This window comes from Prionailurus bengalensis, chromosome D2 (genome assembly GCF_016509475.1).
Source record: "Prionailurus bengalensis isolate Pbe53 chromosome D2, Fcat_Pben_1.1_paternal_pri, whole genome shotgun sequence".
NCBI lineage: Eukaryota > Metazoa > Chordata > Mammalia > Carnivora > Felidae > Prionailurus > Prionailurus bengalensis.
Window position 1 is genome coordinate 12,745,628 of NC_057351.1, and position 17,634 is coordinate 12,763,261.

Sequence of the window (17,634 nt, forward strand, 5' to 3'; positions counted from 1 at the left end):
TCATCTGTTATTCTGATTTGGTTGACCTTGCATTCTTGGCTGCTGCTTTTAATGTCTGGAGAAGAAACCCGTACTGCATGAACAACAATAACAGAAGCAGGGCTGTGATCCCGATTTTTATTGTTGGTTCCTGGTGCCTGGTTCTTTGAGAGAGTGTGTCTGATGTTGGGGGAGGGGGGGTAAGATGGAAAGGGGGGAATCTTTCAGAAATCACAGAATCCAGGAGAATCTGAGTCAAGTAGCAGCTTGCACAGTGGCCACATTGGGGCAGAGTCACTTGCCATAAAGTCACTTACCCCTCGCCCGGGGAGGCAATGCGTTTTGGTGAGACCCTCTCCTGACTAGGAATCCTCATCTAGCCGAAGACTGAGTTTTCCTGCTCCTGGGGTGTTGCCTTGGGGGTTCTCCGACTAAACTATTCTACCATGCCAACACATGTGAAGTGATGCGATGATATTTTTTAAATTACGGATAAAAATCCAGAAGATTGGGTCATTCAATGGGCCCAGATATTTTTAAGTACTTGCTTATTTAAGGTCTTTTGCAGTTCACAAAGATGCTTTCATATGTCTTCCCTGACAAACGGTTTTCTCAGATTCCTAGACTCTAGAAATACCTTGCCTGCATTTTCTATTTCAGGGCTTGATTTTCCAACATAATGTCTGCAGTTTTCCCCCCAATGTTATTCTGTGTTTTGGACCCCTCTTCTGTATCAGATGTTATACTTCCAAACAGATCATACATTTTCTTTTCTTTTTAAAAAAATTTTTAAAAATGCTTATTTATTTTTGAGACAGAGAGAGAGCGCGCGCAAATGGGGGGAAGGGAGAGCAGGGAGAGAGGGAGACACAGAATCTGAAAAAGGCTCCAGGCTCTGAGCTGTCAGCATAGAGCCCAATGTGGGGCTCGAACCCACCAACCATGAGGTCATGACTGGAGCCGAAGTCGGACGCTCAATAGACTGAGCCACCCAGCCGCCCCCCATACGTTTCCTTTTCAATAATATGGCACACGTGGGCTGCATCTATACTGCTGAGTGAAACCGCTTTCTCAGAACTTTGCTCTTGGAATAGTTGCGTTAAAAACACAAGACCTGACCACAAGTTAAGGGTTTCTGAAATGGATTCTACGTTCCCACGGGGCCCTACGGTCCCCGCATGGCTCTGATGTCAGCCCAAGCTGGTCAGGGAGAAGGGTTTTTGCTTCCCTTCAAGACTCCAGGCAAACGTTTGATGAAGTGGTCTCACTCTGCCCCCGCTGACACACGAAGATGCTTTAATATGTCTTACCTGACAGATGGTTTGCAGGCCCCGGCAGGCCCCACCGCATGACGCAAATATTCATGGGGCCACTCTGTTTTCTCTGATGCGTCTATGTGGTTGCATGGATACGAAAATAGTGCTGCCCGGGACCAGGGATTCTACGCAAACAGGCTCTTCCAGTTTTAATCGCAGGTGCCTTTAAAACATCTTTGAAATTTCAGAACTATAGAAATGTCGAGGATGCCGGTGGGGAACAAATTCGAGTATCAGACACTATGCTGTACCTACCATCATCCCTTCCCTTCTGCAACCCAGGTTTGGTTATTAGAGGAGCTTGTGTGCCAACTCACCCAGAATACCCTTCCCTCACTCAAGCAAATCTATTCCTGGAGGGTCCCACCGGGACCCCCACATCTGCCACTGTCTGAATCCCGTAGGTAAACATAGCTTAGGCTTAAGGTGAGTCCACACTACATTGACATTCAGTTCTGATTCCAAATATGTGACAGTGCTACACCTCTCGGGTTGGTTTACATGATGAACGGGGGAAGTGAGCATGTAACTTTTACAAGTGTGATTTCTCTTTGTGTAAAACAGAGCTCTACTGACAAACGAGTCCACGTCAGAATGCACACAGATATAAAATACTCTGAGATTCCAGGCACGAAAATCCGGATTTGAATTCAATCTCTATAAAAGAAAATCAGGATTTGAATTCAATCTCTATAAAAGACACATAACTGGGGCACCTGGGTGACTCAGTCGCTTAGGAGTCTGACTTCAGCTCAGGCCATGATCTCCCAGTTTGTGGGTTTAAGCCCCTCGTCAGGTTCTGTGCTGACATCTCAGAGCCTGGAGCTTGCTTTGGATTCTATGTCTCCCTCTCTCCCTGCTTTTCTCACTCTCTCAAAAATAAATATTAAAAAAAATTTTAAAAAGAAGACACATAACTTCTCACAACTGTTGACCATGTGACTTGACTATAGGTCGCAGAAAATTTTCCCAGCTACTTGTATTCTTCTGTATCTTTCCCTTATTTATTCAAAAATTTTATTGAGCAGCTTCTATCTGCTCACAATGAACACGAAAAGATAGAATGCAGTCGTCACAACGTAACGTAATTCAAAGTATATTTGAAAAGACAAACAGATAACGAAAATAACAATAGTTAAGGGGAGGTAGAGAAGTTAAGGAAAACTATCTGAGATTGGTCTGGCTTGTCTGTCACACTCTCTTGCGTTACACTTCCCTTTTCGGCAGATAAAAGAGAAAAAATATATACTTTAATTTATATCTTAATTTATAATTACCAAGTACCTCTTGTACATTCAATGCAGCCTTATGTTAGCATAGGACGAAGGCTCATTTAGATATCAAAGCAGTCGGGTGGGGCATGGCTCTTTCCATCTGCATGATGTAGCAACACCCTGGCGTAGGGTAAGCCTTTCTCCTTTGGTGTCTGGTCCTCATTAAAGCAGACCCTCACCAGCCACCATGGAGAGTCGGCACGACCTGTTATTATCGTTATGATAACATCCCACTAACTGCCACACGTTAGGCCCAAGATATTTATTTGCCCCACAAGAGTTTAACCTATGTTTTGAGGTTCTGCAAGAAGTGATTGAGCATTGTAGGCAATAGGGAACATGGCTTAGTTTAAAATGACCAGGATGAGGGGCTCCTGGGTGACTCAGTCGGTTAAGTGCCTGACTTCGGCTCAGGTCTCACAGTTCGTGGGTTCGAGCCCCACGTCGGGCTCTGTGCTGACAGCTCAGAGCCTGGAATCTGCTTCAGATTCTGTGTCTCTCTCTTTCTCTCTGCACCCTCCCTCCCCACTCCCCCATTCACGTTCTGTCTCTGTCTCTGAAAAACAAACATTTTAAAAAAGTAAATTAAAAAAAAAAATAAAATAAAATGACCAGGATGAAATATGGAGCAGTTATCTATGTGGGTATAGTGGGTGCAGAGGGACAATATTAATCATCACCCACCCTCCTGCCGGCCCTGCTAACATCACCCTCACCCTCTGTGAAATATGGTCTTTACTCTTTCTACTTTGGAAAGGATCTTCCAGCCAACATGCTCTCTCCCACCAGTTTTTATATAATGCTTTTCCCTCTCCTACGATGGTGCTTCTTAAGCTTTAACGTGTGTATAGATCATCTGAGGATCTTGCTGAAATGCCAAGTATGACTCAGTAAGTCTGGGGTTGTGGCCTGAGATTCCGGATCTCTCACAGGTAACGCTGATGCTGCTGGACTGAGAAGGAGCATGGCCTTAGAGCACCCCACCTAGCCTCACCTGGCCTAGCTGTCAGTGGTTTCTGGACACATGGATTCTGTAGACTGCTACAATAATAATAACAACGGCAACCACATCAATGAAAAGAACAAAGCAACAAACCCTTTCAGGGACTAGTTTGCCAACTTTTTATTGCCAATCAATGTGTCAAGAAAGGACATTGAACATACGCGTGGCTAATATTGCCATATCCTAAAGGAAGGCTATTTAAATTCTACTCTGTCTTTGTCTCTCTCTCAGATATAAAATAAAACACACACACACATTTTTTTTAAAGGGGCGCCTGAGTGGTTCAGTTGGTTAAGTGTCCAACTTCAGCTCAGGTTGTGATCTCACCGCTCGTGAGATGGAGCCTCACGGTGGGCTCTGTGCTGACAGCTCAGAGCCTGGAGCCTGCTTTCCATTCTGTCTCCGTCTCTCTCTGCCCCTCCCCTGCTTGTGCTCTGTCTCTCTCTGTCTCTCTCTGTCTCTTTCAAATCTAAAATAAAACACACACAAAACATTTAAATTCTATAAAAAGGAGGAAGGCCATAGCTTCAGAATAGAAGACAGTCTTCAGAATTGAAGAAGTTTAACTTTATGAAAAACTCGCTACCCTAGTCTCATTTTTAAAATTTGGTCCTAGACTGGGCCTATATAGGAAGGCCCATATAGGAAAAATTAGCCTGCCTGAAATCCAAAAGGCTTTTCTGATCCCAGACATGAGGTTGGATGTCCCCCCACAATGCCCGAGAAATCCCAGTGCATGACGCTGTCCTAACCCTCATCACCCTCTACTGTTATTGCTTGTCTACCTGCCTGGAGTCCCCAACAGTCTAGGCCTTCCTCTACCTTTGTATCCCAAAACCTTGAACATTGCAAGTACATGGAAAATACCCAGTGACTGAATGAAAGCCTGAAATAATGGATCACTCTAACAATATTACTAGTGGATTCTGTTGTCTGGTTTTAGGTAGCGTAAGAGACATTTTTTGAAGTGGTCCAAAATCGTGGTGCACATGAAACTACAGAGAAAGTGTACATATTAAGAATCTTTTTTTGGGGCGCCTGGGTGGCGCAGTCGGTTAAGCGTCTGACTTCAGCCAGGTCACGATCTCGCGGTCCGTGAGTTCGAGCCCCGCGTCGGGCTCTGGGCTGATGGCTCAGAGCCTGGAGCCTGTTTCCGATTCTGTGTCTCCCTCTCTCTCTGCCCCTTGCCCGTTCATGCTCTGTCTCTCTCTGTCCCAAAAATAAATAAATGTTGAAAACAAAAATTAAAAAAAAAAAAAGAATCTTTTTTGAGGTTTTTTTTTTTTTTTTGAGTAGGTAGTGAAACACATATATGTCTTTACCTGTTCCTTACCTTGAATCTGACCAGCCCTTTCCAACTCTTGCTTTGAACTGGTCAAGTGATATTCTGCTCTGTGAACCTGTGGATAACTTGAACTATCTCTGTTTTTCTGGTCTTCTAAATGAGATGCTGTGAGATTTAGAGGGTTCTTGTGATTTTAAATTTGCTATGATCCCTTGGTTTTATAAACAGGAATGGCTAGCAAATACGCATTTCTTATTAACGTTTCTTAATAGCCTATTGTGTAGGACAGACTGGGTTGACTCTTCCAAAAGAAACAGCTCAGGCAGGTTACAACTCAATGCTCATCATAAACTTGTTGAGCACAGGTACATGTTGGGAATTAAGACAGACAAATACCAACTATTAAAATAAGAAATGGTAAGTAAATCACTTGGATAAGAATTATGCTCAATAGTGGACTCAAATTCCTCATTTTTCAATGATGGTGACAACTTTATGGCTGTGTGTGTGTGTGTGTGTGTGTGTGTGTGTATCTGTGTGTATCTGTGGACAAATACATCACTTACTAGTGAGTATTTCTGGGAGGAGATCACAGAAGACTTTAATTTTCTATATTGTATATTTGTCCTAACATTTGAATTTATTACTATACAAATGTTTTCTGTTTTAAGCAGAAAGACAATTCAGAATTTAAAAAGAAAAAAAATGCTTTTATGAGAATTAATGACACTGCTGCCCACAAATATCTACACATGAAAGTGGGACATTAAGAAACTCAGCATGAAGTTTCCACAACAGAGAAGAGAGATTGGTTGTTTTAACACTTTTAACTGGCTGAAAAGAGCACCTCTTAGGATATTTTTGATGTTTACAAATCTTGTAATGACATAAGTTTTTAAAGTAAAACACACATACTTTGAGGGTTTTAAAATGGTATCAGTGACTTAGAGAAAATCACATTAAGAATGTTATTAAAACTTAATTTGATAATTTTTGCAAAAAGAAAGAGTGAATGTTGTTAAACAACTTAATAGAGACATAAGTTAAGAATTGACTTCTTTGGGGCCCTGGCTGGCTCGGTCTGTAGACTGTGCAACTCTTGATCTCGGGGTTGTGGGTTTGAGCCCCACGTTGGGTGTAGAGATTATTTAAAAATAAAATCTTAAAAAAATTGACTTCTTCAATAATGTTTTAGGGTGCCTACTAAAAAGAGCATTTTTTAAAGATTCAAATACATCCTAATAACATAAAGCACTCCAAAACTAAATTTATATATAATTTTTTAATATAGCCATTGTTCCATCTGTAGTCAAATGTGGAAATCTGCATAATTTTGACCATGTTACTCTGAAATGAAAGCCCCACAATTGCTTTACCACTTCTTCAGAAATCTAGTTCTGCTCCAGTACAGTGCAGTGGGCATTAAAGTTTCAAGCTTCCGCTAAAATGATAATGAGCCATTTGGACATTTATTTGAATGTAAACAACCTTGTCTTCATTACATTGTTCATTCAATAATATTTGCTGAATGCTTACTATGGGCCAGGTAGTGTTCTGGCACTCCAGGTACATCATAAACAGAACAAAGCGTGCTGCCTTCATGAAGTCTATATGCGGGAGACAATAAAGATAAGCGTAATAGATGTGTAAGTTATGTAGTATGCTCTTATTGAAATTATTTTGGGGGGTGTAGTATTCGGCCAGGGCTGCCGTAACAAAATACTACAGACCTGGTGGCTTAAACAACAGAAATATTCTCTCACATTCTGGAGGCTGGAAGTCCAGGATCAAAGTGCCAGCAGGGTTGATCTCTTCCCCTGGTTTGCAGATAGCTGCCTTCTTATCATATCCTCACATGGCCTTTCCTGTGTGTGTGTGTGTGTGTGTGTGTGTGTGTTTGCATGCGCATGCACACAAAGCTCTGGCGTCTCTTCCCCTTATTATAAGGATACCAGTCCTATTGGATGAGGGCCCCACCCTTGTGACCTTATTTAACCTTAACTACCTCTTTAAAGGCTCTTCCTCTAAACATCTAAACAGAGTCACATTGTGGCTTATGACTTTAACGTATGCATTGGGGAGGGGCGGGGGTGGGCCCGAACAATTTCAAACACTCAAGTGAGGGACCCAGGACAGAGACTCCTCTTGTCAAGGTTTCAGGACAATGTTGACATAGACTTCACTGAGAAGGTGAAATATGAGCAAAGATACAGGAGGTAAGAGAGTTATATCTGTGGCTGTCGGGAGAAAAAAGCATTTCAGTTTGAGGGAACAGCCAGTGCACAGACCTTAAGGCAGGAATGTGTCTGGAAGGTTCCATAAACAGTAGGTCTTCAGGGACGGAAGAGCAGGAAGAGAAGAGAATGTGCAGATCTGGGTGGTGTAGAGCTCTGTGGGCCACGGTAAGGGATTTGGGGTTCGCACGGGTGAAATGGGGAGCCACTGCAGGGTTTTTAGCACAGGTGTGACATGGTCTGATTTATAGATATCCATGAAGCGGTCAGTTAAGTATTCAGCTCTTGATTTCGGCTCAGGTCATGATCTCAAGGTTCGTGGGATCAAGTCCCGCATCAGGCTCTGCACTGACAGCGTGGAGCCTGCTTGGATTCTCTATCTCCCTCACTTTCTCCCGCTCCCCTGCTTGTGCACGTGTGCACACATGCACGCTCTCTCTCTCTGTCAAAATAAACATGTTTTAAAAAGAATACAGTATGTAATAAATTTACAAAATATGTGTTCCTTAACTGTTTATGTTTTCAGTAAGGCTTTCGGTCAACAGTAAGCTATTAATAGTTAAGTTTTGGGGAAGCCAAAAGTTGTATGTGGATTTTCATCTACGCAGGGGTCAACACCCCCAACCCCTGCGTTGTTCAAGGGTCAACTGTACGTTAACTGCATCTTTTAAAACCTTGATTTTACAATCTAATTTTAGAGTCAAATTATCTAGACTTCCCACTTACAAAGTTTTTCAACATGTGATACACATACATAAGTAAGGCTTCCTTCTATATATTTATTGATTTTTCTTTTATCTTTCTTCTATGAATGTACTTGATTACACATTTTTTGTGTTCATTTGAAATGTTTTGAACTAAGTTTATCTAATTATGTATGCTTAATATCTAGATTCTAAGATACTCTTTATTTTTAATTTTTTAAAGTTTATTTATTTTTGAGAGAGACAGAGACAGCGTGAATAGGGGAGGGTCAGAGTCAGAGAGAAAGGAGACAGAGAATCCCAATAACCTGGGGTTTGAACTCACAAAACCATAATATCATGACCAGAACTGAAACCACGAGTCAGATGCTTGACCCACTGAGCCATCCAGGCATCCTTAGGTTCTTAGATACTTTTGAACAAAGTTAGTACACAGATACACAGAGAAAAGAGTAGACACAAATGACATTACCTTGTGCCTTTTACAAATAAATAATACTTTGAGGGCCAACTGGGTACCGTTGTAACACAAAGTGTTTCGTTCTGTTTGGCTTTAATAAAATCATGATCGCCTATTATCTTACATTCAAGAGAAACAGAAACTGGATTGTTACTTATTATTTCTATGACTTCTTTGTCCATTAAAAAAAAAGAGGTGTTTTTAAGATGAGCGGGTAAAAGTAGATGTGAAAATAAGCGTGGGTTCACTGTTAGGTAAAACTGTGAAACAGGTCAAGTTTGGCTTCCTCTTCCTCTTTTAGTTCAGGGAAACTCACCAAAGTATCTCCAGCACCTAGCACGGTACCTAGCACATAGTAGGTGCTCATTATTTGTTAAATGAGTGGTGATTTCGCTAAGACATATCTTTCACTAATTTGTTAGTGACTTTGTATGTTGCCCATCCTTGGAGTATTCATTCTAAAGGATTGCCAGAGGAAGTGGGCAACCTCTGCCCAAAGGTACGAACTGTTAAAGGTTGAACTTCAGTGGGGAGATCTTTTAAAGTGCAGAATTTTCCCCAAGAGCTACTTCCAACCACATCACTGATCAACTAGTTACTTCCCTAAGACATAACATCCTGAATATTTCCAGTTCTTGATTCCTGTGCAAAAATCACAGGAGTTGTTGATTCTAAAGCAATCACTGCCAATTTGTAGACTATTTGCTTGTAATTTGTATTATTAGGTAAGACTTGAATCCGGTTCACCATCTTCCCCAGTACCTCTAACATTCCGCACAAAGGCTGTCACGGTGACTGGGTGGTGAGCAGGGATGTCCTCTAAAACGCCAAACTGCTGGCGGCAGCAGCCTACCAGCCATGTGCTGGCCCAGGCACTCAGTGATACAGCCAAAACATGCTGTGTTAACCCTACAGCTCCCACCTGCTGGAGGCACTGCTATTTTAAGGTATAGAATGTAGACAGTACGCACACACTACACAAATGTGTTTGAAGAGAGCTAAATTGAAAAATACACATTTGTGCTGAATTACTTCAACAGTGGCTTCGTTTTTTGAAAAGAAGCGTACCGTTACCTTTGCAAAATGGCTTTTTCCAGGCCCTAAAGGAAGGCTAGGCGGCTTCTCGGGTAACCTTTCCTCCCTCTCTCAACCCCTTCCCATATTTCTTCTTGCAGCCCCCATCCTCTGAACCCACACAAGGAGGACAGAACGAGTGTCTGTGTTGAATGGAGGAAGCGGACGCTGCGCAAGTGCTAGACGCTTTTCAAACGATGGTCGCTCTCTCCTGGGTCTGACAAAGCCAGCCTCGCGACGCACCAGCAGGGTGAGAACGGAGGCAAACCTCCCCAGCACCGGGAGAAACCCCAAGCCCCACCCCCCCGTCCCTCCCGCCCTGAGGCTCGGCCCGCCCTCCTCCCTTCCCTATTGGCTCGGTGGCTCCACGCGTCACGCCTGCGACGCCGACGGTGCCCTACCAGCGAGGGGCGGGGCTCGGGGCGCGCCAGGAGGGGCAAGCGCGCACGCGCAGGAGAGTGGGTCTGGGTCCGGACGGGGGAAGGGAGGGGGTGGTGTTCCCGGTTTCCTGGGTTACCTGAGGGGGCGGGGGTGGAGAGTTCGCGGCGGCGGCAGTGGCAGCGGCGGCGGCGGCAGCGGCAGCGACAGCGACGACGACTCGGGATTCTCCCGGTGAGTGGAAGGGCGCCGCGGCGGCGGCTGCAGCCAGAGAGCAGGTAAAGGCGGCCGCTGGGCGCCGACGACGCCGGCAGAGGGCTTGGGCTCCCGGATACCATCCGTGGCCTGGAGGGAAGGCGGTTTGGGGTGGCGGCGGTCGCGGGGGTCTGGGGGTCGCCGCCACCCGGCTGAGGGCGCTGGGGACCCGGCCCCAAGCCCGTCTTCAGGCGTCCTCTCTGGCTCCGGGTCTCCGAGATGTCTCCCCCCGCCCCCCGCGCCCGGGCAGCCTCTGACAGCAGCTGAGCGGCGGGCGGGAGCTCCTCCCGGCCCCCCTGGACCCTTGCAAGCGGCCACCCGCCACCAACTTTATTTGCCGGCGCACGGAGGGGCGGAGGTCGAGTAGGCTGGCGGCGATTTGCTGCTAGCTTGATTGTATTTATTGTCCTGTGCGGTGGCACTGCCTCCACCCCGACCGGGCCCAGACTGGCAGGTCGGGGACGGGAGTTGACAGTTTCCGCGCCACCACCCTTGCAGTCGCTCCTTGAGCTCCTGTCCCGCGGTCCTCACCCATCTGTCATCTCCCCCGTGTGCCTTGGTCTGCTGCTTTTCTTATGCCTGTGACACCCTTTGCCGGGGCGAGAGACTCTCCAGAGGATCCTCTGAGACATCTGCCGTCTGTCTCCGGCATCATTGGAGCCTTGGCTGAGATGCCTCTTGGTCTCTGGCAGGATTAAACTGTTCGGGAAATAACCCAGGAAGACCCTGGCACCACAGCGTGGAGGTCAACGAGTTGTTTAGTAGTGGCGGGGATAAGGCCAGAGGCTTTAAGAACCGTCCCTCTAGCCTTAATTCTTATCGTGCGAAACCAAACCAAACCAAACATTCCCTAGATGCTCAACGGACCATACACACCCAGTGACAGCACTTGGCAGTTGATGAGGTTTGTTTTAAGCAGATAGAAAATTTTAAGGGAGTTGCATCCTGTGTTGAGTACGTGGGTGTTAATAGGGACCAACGTTTCCTTGAACATTGAATTCAACCCGCATTTTTCCTAGGGTTTGTTTAACAAATTGATAGGACAAACTGAATTGGGCTTTCCTTCCTGATGATTCTTGGCTGATCTGCTGTTACTTTAAACTTCCACACCCAGAAACCTTATGCTAATAAAGATGTTGACAATGAGCTTTCATTTTATAGATGTAGTTATTAATACGGGGTATCTGTTTTAAAGAGCTTTACAAGTAGTCAGCAACTTTTTTTTTTAATAACTCTTGGCTGTCCTTCATATTGTTACTGCCTAAAGATTGAGAATTTGGAGACAAGAATTAGGAGAAAATGAGTTACTATATAATTTAATTTACATGAAAGCAGTGTGTAAGCCATAAAATGATCTATAAATTTAGTATATATTTATTGAGCATGGACTGTGTGTCAGAGTTTTCTGAACACATAAATATCCCCTCCTTCATGGAGCTTACATTCTAGTGGGGGATCTCAGATAATAAAATATGTGCTATGTCATTCGGTGTCAAGGACTAGAGAGAAAAAGCAGGGAAGAGGGAGAGATCAGGAACTGGAAAAGGGTTTTAACTAGGGGTAGTCAGGGAAGACTGCCTAGAGAACGTGGCGTCTGAGCCCAAGACCGGAAAGGAGACGGTAATCCGTACCCCTCTCTAGGGGAAGCGTGTTCAAGTAGACGGAAAGGCACTTGCAAAAGCTTTGAGGCAGGCGTGTACTGGGCATGTTTGTGGACAGCTCAAAGTCAGATTTGGCTCTGGTGCAGTGAGCAAAGTAAGAGATCATCTCTAGTAAGAGATGAAATCAGGTGAGTGGGAATGGGAAATCAGGTTGGGTGAGGTCTTGTAGGCCTTTGCACGGGCTTGGTCTTACACTCTGAGTGAGAAAAGGACTCATCCCTCTGAATAAAGAAGAGATATAATGAGACTTTTACAAGGGTCACTCTGGTGGCTGGATGAAGAATAGACTTTGGATGAAGGAGAGGGTAGAAGCAGAGATATCAGCTCAGGGACTCCTGCCATAATTCAGGCCATGGATGGTTATCATTTGGACCAGAGTAGAATCGGTGGAGTGGTTGATTTCTGGCCGAATTGAGGATAGACTCAACAGGAGACTTAAAGACAACTACAGTTTTTGTCCTAAGTGAGTGCAAAGATGCAGTAGACAGGTACTGAGATGAGGTTTATGAGATGGGCAGTGGGTTAGGAGTTGGTTAGAAGACCACAAAATGAGACATCCAAGTAGAGATTATTGGTAGTAGATTCTGGTAACTTTGTATTGAAGACACTTTTCACATTATCTTGACTTTAACAGGGGTTTAGTATTTCACCCATGAACTGCCAACCTTTTTCAGACTCCTTTTCTTTTTAGCTCTTTTGGACCAACTTATTCATTCTTTTCACGAAATGTAGCTTTGCTTTTATTTGCTTGCACTCAGAGCATCTGTTTGTTAGTTTCATTTGTAGAGAAAGCCGTATAATCTAGAATTTCAGAGTACCTTTTTAGTTTGTTGCTGTGTTTAACTTGAACACCTCAAATGACTAAGCTTTTCCCAAATTATGTTTAGATGCCTGGCTTAAGTTCAAGAATTTTTTTAAGTCTCAGAAATCTTGTTATCAAACGTGGCTTCACTTGGCCCTTTGTGAAATTACAATGGAAATGACCTGTATTTTTAATACTTTATTAATAAGTCAGTAATATACAGGGATTATCCTAATTCTTTTGTTTCATTAAAGATGGCTTGAAATAAATGGGCCATCACATGTTAAACGGAGATCTTTTCATCAAATTATGCAGTATTTGGAGCCATAGAATTTGGCCTGTAAAACTTGTATCCAAAATATATCAGGATTCTAGAGTTTAAGGTCTATGCCTTCCCTTAAGAACCAGGCTACAAGTACATGACTGTTCGGGTTACCTTTCCCTTTTCTCTAAGTTGTACCAAGACATCTACTTCTTTTATTTGTATCATTCCTTCGAATAAAGTAATTTGGTACCCCCTCCTCCGAAAAAAGAACCCAGGCTATAAACTAATATATTTAAATGGATTTTCAACCTAAATATATTCTGAAAGTACATAAAAAGATGTCATATTAATAACTAATTATAAACAGTCCATGGGAACACCATATGTTCTTTGATACTGCTTTCTTTTGCTATTGTTTCTCACTGGTATTTGTCTTTCTTTCTCTTAATTCTCCTGGCCTTGATTTATAGTAAGTGAGAGAGACCTGATACATTTTGAAACTTTGAATGGTTTTCAGGTCTAATTGTGGGGAAGAAAAAAAAAAAAAAAGAAAAATCTTTTTTAACAATATGAAAAAGTAGTGCTTAAAGTATGATCATCTTAATTAATCAAGAAAGGAATCAAACGGTTTTCCTAAAGGCTTGTCATTGTTCCATTCAAATGTGATTCCTTGAAATTGAAACTCAAAATGTGTGAGGAAATAAGAGAACTTCTAGCTACTTTAAATGAGTGGAAGAAATGGATGAATGATAAGACTACTGTGCATACTTAGAAAATGTTGATACAATTCATCTTTAAAAGGTAAAGAGGATAGAAGATTTTTGCCAGAAACCTGAAGAATCACATATTTCAAATTGAAAAATGAGGTAGGGGAAAGTGAAGCTTAGAAACTATACATTGAACATTTTGACACTAAATGATTCCTAGAAAAATTATAGACCAGATTGCCAAGCAGATGCTTTGTAATCTGTGATTAGAAAACACAGCACTGATTATTAAGACCCAGAGTGAGTTTTTTAAGAACAAGTCATATTAACCTCTTGCTCACTTTGTCAAAGATATGATAGTATTAAATAATCTTTTTAAGCACCTCACATCTTACAAATTGCGTTCCCATTTATTATTTTATTTAACTCTCACAAAATCCTTGTCAAGTAGTGTCAGATGGGGAGTCCTCAATGGTAGGAGCCCTGGGAAGACACAAAGGGGACAGATGTGGGAGATGTTAGAAAGGACTTGCCTAGATACGGAGTAAAAGAAAGGGAGGAATCAAAGTGGGCTTTGGGGATTCTAGACTGTCTGACTGGGTGGATGGTAATGCTGGTAATTGATCTTCATTTTGAAAATATAGGTGGTGGAACAGATTTGGAGATGTGAAATTCATCAGTTCACATCAGTTTGGTGAGACTAGTTGTTTTCTTTGTTGGAACAGAGTCAGGTATAATTAGAATTTTCAAAATATATAGGTCTGGAGCTCAGAAGAAAAGTCTAACCCAAATAAAAAAGGCTTCATTCATTCAGTAGACATATCCTTTCAAATACTTTTGGTAAGGAAGGGAGGACAGTGGGGAAGCTTGAGCTGGGAGATGGCATTGGGGAAGGTTTATTTTTCTTTAAAGATAAAAGAGCCAAGGAACTTTAGTGGAATGATAGAGTCCATTGAAGAGGAAAGAAAATTGAAGTCACAAAAAAATTGAAGTCACAAGAGAAAGAAGATAATCAGACATAACCTCAGCAGAAATGGAAGGGTTGGGAACAAGAGCACAGGTGAAAGGGCTACCCTGTAGAAGAGCAGTGATGTATCTTCCTAGTATTAAAAAAAAAAAAAGAAAAAAAAGGAAATAGAGACTAGATACATAATATAATATAGCATCTCTTGTCTCTGTGGGAATCAGGTTATGTGCTGAAATTGAGGAGGAAGAGCATGGATTGGGGTACATTTCATGGGAAGAGTTACTGTTGTGATGGGAAAAGGGACTTGGCCAGGGACCACTAACCTAATTACTGAATAGTGATAAACACCCTTGAAATCACAAATGAGTAGAGCAGCCAATCAGAATGGTTAAGCAGTTTTCTCCAGCAGTTCTCCATAACAGTGCAGAAAATGTTTGGTTAGACTAAATCTGGATGGGGAGTGGAAGGGGGGTTGTGATGTAGAACCTGGAAGGGGGTGGTACAGAGTCAAGGAACTGAGGGTGCTAATGAAGTTGCTAATTGAAGAGCTGAACCATAGGTAGGTATCCTGCTTGATTGAAGAAGACAGCCAAGCCAAGATGGAGCTGATAAATGTGGAGAACAAAGAGGGTAGGAATTTCAATGAGTAAGCTGTAGGATTAATGGAAGTAAAGGAGTACTAGAGATGGAAAAATAGGCATGTGATGTGAGGTCCTAACTTTAAGATTCTAGAGTCATAACAGTTGCAAGTGATGATAAGGGTCAAAGTATGGCCAGTGATGATGGGTAGCCAAGATTAATAGTGCTTATGCAGTGATCATAATATTAATAAAACTACAATTTATCAAGTACTGCTGTATACTCGTCACTATACTAAATGCTTTGCATAGTTTATCATACTTATTTTTCACAACTATCCCTTGAGGCACATATTAGGGACTCTATTTTACAAATGAAGAAATGGGTGCTCGGTGAAGTAAAGTAACTTTCCCAAAGGTACACAACTAGGAAGTACCTGATTCTTTCTGGCCCCAAAGCCCTTATGCCCACTTAATACACTATGCTGTTCTTCTCCAAAGTAGGGGTCATTGAAGAAGAGGAAATCAAAGAGCTCTAAATCCTAGTATGTTGGGATTAGATTATTTTTTCTTATGGATAATGAAGCCCTCAGAAACAACAGATCTTGTGTGGAGAGGAAGACAGGACTTTTGTAACAAAGTTCTCAATAAATGGAGACGAAAGACTCAAAGTCAGTAGTTGACAACTATAAATATAGCTATAATTTAGCCTTAGGAGTAGATAAAATGGGTAATAGTGATGCACAAGTCACTTTGAGAACCAGATGATAACCAGAATAATACCGACTTGTCTTCCTGGCCTGGGATCTGGGTGTATATAGTGATTTATTAAGAGGAGAAGATTAAATGCTCCTCTTGTGTAAAGGTAGAGGATACAGGGACATTTCTTCACAACAGAACTAGGGTTCCTAAAGCTAGGGAGTGAAGTGTCCAGGGAGGAAGAAGCACTCATCTAGTTGCGTATGAAAAATCAGAAAGGATAGGTGGGCAGGTAGGGTCATCATATAATTTATTGACCAAATACGTGTTATTTTGAAAATGAAAAGAGTGTCATTAATAGTTACCCTGGGACAGCAGGCATAAACTAGGGCTGTCCTAGGCAAATCAAGATGGGTAGTCATATCTGTGATATGTAACAGGAGGAGCTATCATCTTGGAAAAGGGCTGTGGATGTTGAGAATGAACAAATTGAGCCCTAAGTTAGAGGGACATGAATGGGGCTTACTAGCCTGAGATTATTCTCTCCAGCCCTGTAATACTGCCCAGACATGTTCTGGGTACGTCTTGTTCTAGAAGAGTCAGGGGATCTGAAGGAAGTTCTGGATTCATCTCTCTATGAAGAGTTGGAATCCATTAGCATATAGGTGGTACTAGAAACCTTAGAAGTGGATGAGATCATCAAAAGAGAACACAAAGAATGGGAAGTGAGGAATAGGACAGGATCCAGAGGCTCCCCAACATGAAGGAGCTGGCAAAGAAGAATCCAGCTAAGGAGACTGAGGAGGAGTGGTCAGAAGGGTAGAAGGAAAACCAGAAAAGATTTGTCATCTCACAAATCCAGAAAGAAGAGAGATTTAAGAGTGGATGATTAATAGTCTCATTTGCTTTATGTTCCTCAGAGGTCAAAGAAGATAAGGACTGGAATGTGTCCATTGGGTTGGATTTGGCAATTAGAAGATTATTGTTGATCTTGGCCTGAGTAGTTTTGGTAGAGAAGTGTGAGCGCAAGTCAGACTGCAGTGCACAGAGAGGTGAGCCGAGGCGAGGCAGGAGGACTGCTTCAAGTATAGATTACCCTTGAGGAATCTTGAAAGACAAGGGTATCAACAGGATATATCCGGATACTTATATTTATATTTGTATTTGTACTTCTATTTATTTATTTTAGACAGTGAAGAAGTCAGTGGAGACGAGGGGTTGAAAACTAGGAGAGAGCTGGATTTCCAACCAATGCCTCCTAGTAAGGTCAGTAATTTTGTTGTAATGAGAAGAGTGAAAGTAAGAGGAAGCTACATTGTAAATCAAGTAAGACAAACTTTGTAATAACTACAATTCATCAGAACCTGGAATAGGTAGGAAGAAGAGAGAGAATTCCTAATTTGGTGAAATAGTGAAAAGTGGCATCTAGGTTGTGGACTAACTCTAGGATTCTGTTTTTTCTCTACAGTTTTTGGAGGGAGCGGGAAGCATGCGCATAAAGTTTATTCGTTCAGGATTCCTGATCCCATAACACTAATGATTTTTATAATTTTCATCGATTAATTTTTATCAAGTTCTTGGACCAAAGTTTCTTTTGCTAGATACAACATTAACCCATCTCGCAAACACTGTCAACGCAACGTTTTAGAGCTTGAAAAGCAACAAGAGATAATCTCATTCCACCTTCTCATTTTTTACACGGGGAATCAAAGATCTAGGGATGCTGGCACACAGGTGGAGGCACCGAGCCTCAGTCTGACTCTGAGTCCAGAACTGCATCTCCTACAACCTGCTAGATTTTTATTCAGGCTACTTTCTTGTTGCTGAGGCATCTTCTCCTTCCATTCTTTGACTTGACAGGTTGTAGAAGACTAACTTTCTAAATAAGTAAAATAGAGGTCTTAATGTATGGATTTAATGTGATAGATGAACAAAATGCTCTTCGCATCTTACTGGAAAATCACAACATGTTGTAATATTATTTTTACTATTT

General features: G+C 42.4%; 1 protein-coding gene across 2 annotated transcripts in view; it reads left to right on the forward strand.

Moving 5' to 3' along the window:
• The first annotated feature begins 9,852 nt into the window (after positions 1–9,852).
• LYST (lysosomal trafficking regulator) overlaps positions 9,853–17,634 on the forward strand; it is a 180,556-nt gene continuing 172,774 nt past the window's right edge. For both annotated transcript variants that reach the window (XM_043596252.1, XM_043596253.1), the window contains exon 1: positions 9,853–9,941. The gene's annotated coding sequence lies outside the window, so the exon portion shown is untranslated. The remainder of the gene's footprint in view (positions 9,942–17,634) is intronic.